Source organism: Crocodylus porosus, unplaced genomic scaffold (assembly GCF_001723895.1).
Source record: "Crocodylus porosus isolate Cpor-Errol unplaced genomic scaffold, CroPor_comp1, whole genome shotgun sequence".
Taxonomy (NCBI): Eukaryota; Metazoa; Chordata; order Crocodylia; family Crocodylidae; genus Crocodylus; species Crocodylus porosus.
Genome location: NW_017728924.1, coordinates 16,563,445 through 16,570,754, shown reverse-complemented (window position 1 = coordinate 16,570,754; position 7,310 = coordinate 16,563,445). Strand labels below are relative to the sequence as shown.

The 7,310-nt window shown below is 42.3% G+C and overlaps 1 long non-coding RNA gene across 1 annotated transcript in view; it reads right to left on the bottom strand.

Annotated features, from left to right (window-relative positions):
- Positions 1-6,406: 6,406 nt before the first annotated feature.
- Positions 6,407-7,310, bottom strand: part of LOC109313764 — a 16,890-nt gene continuing 15,986 nt past the window's right edge. The window contains exon 3 of the long non-coding RNA XR_002102143.1: positions 6,407-6,452. This is a non-coding gene — a long non-coding RNA (uncharacterized LOC109313764). The remainder of the gene's footprint in view (positions 6,453-7,310) is intronic.

Genomic DNA, 7,310 nt, shown 5'->3' with positions numbered 1-7,310 from the left:
AAAGAAATAGGGTAGAAGCCATACATGCATTTTGCTTCAGGAATACTAGGAATTTTAACGATTTCCTGTGTAGTGTCTGAAGGTCCTACTTGTCCAGTCAGGAGTGACCCTGTATAAACAGCACCAGGGTATCTTTGAAAGACTTGTAAGGTAAGAATAAGAAACTAGCTAGTTATGTGACTTTAATGCTATGCCACCGAATTGGAACTTAAAAGCCTAGAAAAATGAAACAGCAGTTTGTAGTAAAACTCAGTTCTACTCACATTCGTACTAATAGAAAGTATTGAGAGTCAGGCCAGCAGTCTAGCAGTAATACCGCAGCATTGTCCCAAGGAGCCATTCGGTTCTTTGTTCTTCCAGGCCAGCCGAGTTGGGGAACCTTCCTCCATGCACAGCATAGTATGAGGAGCACAGAGAATATCATCTAGCAAAAGAAAGAGTGTGGGGCCACAGTTCATGAAGAAGCTAAAAAACAGTCTTGGGCAGGAAATTCCTACAGACATATGGGGAAAATGGAGAGGATTAATAAAGAGAGAAACCTTTCAGTATTTAACAAAGGTCTAGAATGAAAGCTCCGTTTCCCAAGATGTAGTTTTTTCCCCTAAGGCTGGCTGTGGATGTAAGACCAAAGATGTAAAAATTCCACAGAAATGCTAGTGAACGGCTGAGTAAGCAAGGCAAAGGTTGGAGTGGGGTGGGTAGGAAGAACGCTTGATAGTGGATTTCTGTAGCTGCTGGAATGTGTTACTTTTTTATTTTCTACTGTGGCTGCTTCAAAAACTTTTAGGCCTTTACTGAGAAGAAATGCTTTCTGTTCCTAGAATCTTTTTATGGCCTTATTGGCTTGATATAGTTTTCAGAAGCAGTAGCTTTCAATAGATTAAATACTCCCTGAAGGCTCTTTCAGTCAGGAAGTGTCCCATACTCTATTCTAGATTTCTGTGGCAGCAGGAAACTATTGTAGTGCACTTAGATGTGTAAGACAGGGGATTTAGAAATGTAATAGCCCTGAAGGGACCCTGAGTATGCTCAGATTCAGGAAGGAAAAAAGAAGACAGGATCCTGATAACTGAAGAGACATTCACTTTACTTTACCCAGGCAGGCAGGAAAATGAGTGCTACATAAGCAAGATACTTCATTTGTGGTTGAATCCACAGATGAGCTATTGTAGAAAGTATTCTCCAAAATATGCTTATATGAGAGATGGGGCACATGGTACTGATTAGAATTTGTACCAGAAGGGCAGATTTATTACACAGAACTGTTCCAGTCGAAAGCTGCTAATGTGTTTTAGTGTCAGAAAGTCCCCATCAAGTGTTGGGTACTGCGAGTGCCCTTTATGGGAGTTGAGGGTATTGTGTACCCTCTCACAAGGTGCTCAGCACCTTTCTGGATTGGCCTAATATCACGGTTACAGTAGTTCACAGATAGTGAACTAGAGACAATGTGTTCTTGTAATAGTCAAACATGCTGGAAAACAAAGGAGGAAGCATGCCTTACATTCCACTGAAGCCAGTGGTTTCAGCCCCTTTGTGCACTTCAGATTACTTCCAGCCGTCTTTGGCAGGAGAATAAGAACCCGTCTTTCAACCTCCAATGTCTGTTTCCATACATGATCAGTGAGTTTGTGTCTCAGAGTAGGAGTGACAGACCCCTCCATTTCCATGCACTCCCTCCTACATCCTGTGCCCTCTGTCAGTAACTCATCCTGCCTCATCATTCCAGCTGATAGCTTAGTCACGAGAACAAAAATTGATCCTACGTTTTTGCCTCAAAATGGACTTCAGTGTAGTTTTGAATCATATTTTGAAGAGAAGGGAATTTTTTTTTTAATTCAAACCTCCCTTCCCTCCACACACCCTAATTCAATGCATATTTTTCTAAACAATATATTTCAGTCATATGGACATTTGCATTGGTCTACTGAAATGTACTGGACTGTATAATAAACATTAGAAATTTTCTGAAACTCATTTATCTTAAAATATAGTCAGTAATTGAGTAAAACAAATATAATTTAGTGCTTGTTTAATATATATATTTATTGTCAAAGACTCTTCCAACCACTAGCTAATACAAAAGACTTAATTCTCCAAAATGTTGAATGCTTTTCATTGCGGATTGTGAACACTTACATATTTGCAGATCTATACCCAAATGGCTTGCCCAAGGCAAAGTAGAGAGTCAAAATCAGTGTCAAGAGCAGCATTCAGGAGCTTCTAGCATTCATAAATTCAGGTCCCATCTAAACTGATAATTAGTTTTGTAACTGATTAGAGCAATAATAGAACTGTGCTGTTGGTGGCTGAAGGTGACATGATACATATTTACTGAATAGATTTCAAGACTACTTTATAATGCCTGAAGTCAGGTGTATGCTACCATTTTAATTGGTTTTAAAATTAGGTTAGCTAAGTCACTTTTGAAGTGGTTAGTAAATTTCCCCAGCATAGACAGGCCAACAGAATGGAGCCCTGTTAATGTTTTTTTTTTAAACAAAATATATATATATTAAAAGTTTAATAATTTTCAGTATGTGTTAAGTTTGACAATTACAACATTTGAACCTGTAATTATCTGCCTGCCTATTTTGTGTTTCTCTACCTCTCCTTTTATTCTAGTATCTAAACTGGTAGAAAATTGAGTTTCCACAGCTTGGTTTTGTTTCATTAGCTATTTTTCTACACCAGGAAAGAACAGCAACATCAGTAGTTTTAGACCATACAGACAGCACTCTACCAACAGTACAACTTTTTTTTTTCAAATGCCAATAGTGTATGATTGAATTAATGGTAGTGGATTGATGCATGGATGGATGATGGAAGATGCTCACAGGCTTCTTAACTAGTGCTGTTTGTCATGTTTACCATGAGTCTTTATCCTGTGACTGTTGTGCATATGAAAGCCCCATGAATGTTAAACTATACCATGTCTGTACCTTGCATATAAAATTACAGGTTTTTTTAATTGTTCAATTTCACACATACCCTGGCAAATATGTATGATTATATTTTTAAAAACACAGTTTTGCTATTGTTAGTGTATTTTCTCAAAGGAAGTGTCAGGGGCCCTCCCAACATGAATTGCTAATTAGTTTCCTCTTCGAACTTCACAAAGAACTCATTAAACACCAAATTACTTCCCTAAACAATGAAAGAACACCAGTTCCTTCTTGGCCTAAGTGTCCAAGTTAAGTTATTACAAGTAACAACTTCCCTGATTGATGAATACATTCACAGGAAGAAGAAATCAACACTAAAGTTGTTTTTGTGTCGTCTGTGGTCAAGGAAAGCATCTGAAATATTTCTTAAACGTTGAAAAACACCATTTATTTTTCATGCTCAGATACCTTAAAAACAGCAACATGGAATTTTACCAAATGTCTATGAACTCTTTTTACCTTTAGGCTGAGACTAAGAGCATAAGACACATCAACTTAATGTGTCATTATTTTTTGTTGTTGTTCAGTGCTCTAAATGCTTGAGAACAGGAGGTTAAAATTAAAGTGCCTCCTCCGCTATAATAACAGCATCACTCAAAAGCCTCATAATGTGTGTAAGTGTGTGCATATGTAAGAGAGTGGAGAAGGGAGAAAATTAAGAAGATATCTTGGAAAGATGAAACAAGGCTAACGTTTTAGCAAATAATATTGTAAAAGATAAATATTATGGAAAAGTGGATTTTAGGGAAAACAGCATCACTGAGAGAGACTGGGGAAATTCGACTAACAAGAAATAAAACAAACTGAAGAAAGAGAAAAGGCAGAGGGAAGGAAGAGTTAAAACAGCTCTTTCATCTGTGTTTCATAATAATTCACTGCCCACGTACGTTAAATATCTGATACTCAGTGGAAGCTTGCCGGAGCAAAGACTAAGAAATCACTGGATTTAGTTTCAGTCAGGCAAGGACCTGAGCACCTTGTAGATCTGAGTTCTTGAAAGGTCTGATTTTAAACCTGTATGCTAAAAAGGCCCCAAAACTGTCCTGTGTAACCTGCACTAGACTGTCTCCTGACAAGGGCAAAGAAAACCCAGTGCTCATCCAACAGAAGAGTGATTGGAGAATTCTGGCAGAAAACATTGTGGTTATATGCAGTTAGGTTAGGAAACAAGGAAAGCAAATGCCACAAAAGAATGTGCCCATAATAGGGAAAAACTAGGTAGAGACTGAGAATAAGTCCAGTATCACAAGCAAGGACAACAAAGTATATCGATCATGGCCATAGCTAGGAGCTAGCAAGTCTGGGAGGTTCCAGGGAGGTTCCAGTACAAGTCTGGTTTAGCTGGAATCAACAGAAACATTGTTAATGACAAGGAAACAGTGATTACTATTCTACTTTCCTTGGGCAAGTAGAGGCTCACCTCTGTCGTGTATCTTTGGTAACCCTGACTCATACAACTTGACTGGAGGTACAAAATGGAAATCAGTCTCCTACCAGTGTTCCTATATATCACACATTCACTACACTGACACATGCATATTTGCATGCTGGCCATTACACATTTATTGGAAGGCAAAACAAGAAATGATATTGCAGCCATGTTAGAACATACAAGGTGTGGTTCTGGCCACACCTTATTCTTCAGTCAGGTCCATTCTGGAGTGCCAGTTGATTGATGAGCAAAGGTTTTGCTTTGCGATGGCAAGATACGAGTGTGCACAGGAAGACTGTTAGAGCATTTCCATTTTCTTTGGATTACACTACATTTGAAATTACACCTTATGGCTTTTCTTTCCCATGTGGTGTACAGCACAGTCTGGGTCCCGTTAAATATATTTTAATGTACTTAATTGCTCTTAGGTGACAACACATAACCCACTCATCGGGCATGTTGTTGAATCTTCTTATATTAACCTATCTGAGAGGGAAAATAGTAAAAAAATTGCTCTGTTTGACACATACATGGGGAATGTTGGTCAGCAACCCGGGTCAACATAAGTCTGCAAAATTCCTGTTGGTTTATTGCTAGTAGTGTCTTCAGCAATATACCATGCCTGTTATCTGGTTAGATGAATTATTTTTGTGTTATTTCAAGGCATTCCGGTACATTAAGCTTAAAGTTGCCATTAATTTGTATGCAGGTTCTGATATAATGTTACCATAACCTCTCCATTCCATATGGCAATATTATATCCTCCCACTAGCATTCTCACACTTCAGCTTTCCAGGGTATTCTTCATATGCTCTTCCCAGTGAAACCTATGAGATCTGCATGATTATTGGTGTTATTGGTACTATCTTCCTTTTCAAAACTCATTTATTCCATGAATTCTAGTAATGTTAACCCTCATAAAGAAGTAAGTAAAAATAGACTATATTTCAGGGTCCAAGTGCATCACTTTGTTGCACTGGTATAAATCCAAAGATCTTTGGCTTCAGGATTTTAAACAGTGCAATAAATCAGGATCTGGCCTTAAGAAAATTCTCTTTTCGTTTTTTTCTACTAGATTATTTTTCTATTAAAACCTGCTCATGTTTTGGAGTTATAAATAGGTAGGTAGTTCCTCCACTAAGGCCACATCCACACATGCAGGTACGTACACTTACAGCAACTCAAATAGCAGCGGCAAATTTGTGTCAAAAATTTGTGCCTCAACACACATGCCTGAACATGTACTTTGGTGTGGGACAAATTGTGCCACTTGGGGCAAATTGACCCTGTCCATCTCCTCCAGGATTTTCAGCCAGGGGAAGCTAGAGGCTGGGGCCAGCACCTGTGCTGCCCCAGCAGTATAAAAAGCTGCCTTGGCAAGCAGCTCAGGGCTAGTTGTCTTCAGGAGTTTTGGAGGCCTGGCTAGACGGTATCTGGGGACACTAGCCCCTTGTGCCAGCTACACTGCTGAAGCAGCCCTAACCAAGAGTGGTCCCTGTACCCTCTACCCACTGCAGTAGTCTGGCAGTGGGGGCTGCTACCACCTGCGACAGCATGTGACCCAATGGCTACATGCCTGCAAGACCAGGATGGGGACTGCACGGCCGCCTGGGCTGTGGTGTGGACCTCCACTTCTGAGCCAACTGCCAGTGGGCCATGGCTGCACAATTGACCTTTGTGAGGAACTCTGTCATGTCTTCTGGTGCCTCCACCCTGCCATCTGGGTAGCTATCACCCAGAAGATGTGCTCATTGTGGTGGCCTGCTTTGAACTGTCAAAGCGTGTCCTCCTGGCCCCAAACAGCCAGGTCAGCCACTTTGTTTGGCCTCCAGCTGGGTCTCCAGTGCTGGCCTTGGGCAGGCTCCTCTGCCCAAGGCTCGCCACTTGTCTCACCAGCAGGGATCCTGGTGTTCCCTGTTTAAAAACTGCAAATTCTCTGATTAAAAAACCTGAATTCTCTCATTAATAAACCCAAAACCAGCATTCTTCTTCAATTAAAACGAAACGGCACTATATTTCGAGAGGTCAGTTGGGCAATGTTTTATTGCTATATTTAAAATTTTAAAGCAATTTGGAAGCTTACTAGTCCCTCTATCATCATAATGCAATGAATTCTAAATATACACTTCGACCTTTGCTTTTGGCTGAGTATGTAGGTTGGGGGTGCAGGGTTTATAGGTAGGGGTTTGTGTGTGTGGAGGTATTGTGTGGGTGGGGGGGACTGTGTGGGAGTAGGAGGGACTTCTTGGGAAGGGTGGGTCATGGGTCCCCCACCTGTCCCCCCACGCAGTGCATAGCACCCCTGCAACAGCCACAGCCATTGGGCACTCAGGGCCTGCTGCTGGCAGAGCCCCCCTGTAGTGCAGTGCAGCCTTGGCCGCCTGAGACCCAGCGCTCCCTGTGCCATAAGTTGCAGGCCCAGTGCAGCCTGGCCCAGGGGCATGCACCTTTGGGCAGACCTGGGCCACTTTTGCTGTCACCCAGGGTCCCAGTACTGCACACAGGGACTGTGCATCTAGCCTGCCCAGGTCCTGCCTCCAAGTGCCCTATGTACTGTTGAGCTGTGCCAGCTCCATAGAAGCAGGACCTGGCTTGGCCTGATGCATGGCCCCTGTGTGCAGTGCTGGGAACCCAGATAAAGCAAAAGCAGCCCAGTCTTGCTTTTTAATTAAAGCAAGCCTGCCACCATTTCAAAGCATGGGGACGCTGGTGCACCCCCCCAGGTCAGGCCATACCGGGCCCGCAACATGTGGCACAGGTGGCGTTGGGCCTCAGGCAGCTAAGTCTGTGCCATGCTGTGGTTGGGGGGCTCTACCAGCAGCAGGCCCTGAGTGTCTGACAGCCACTACTGCTGGGGTGGGGGGGGGCTGTGCACCATGCTGGGTGGTTGGCATAGGACTCACCCCTCCTGAGCAGTCCCCCCCACCCCCACACAG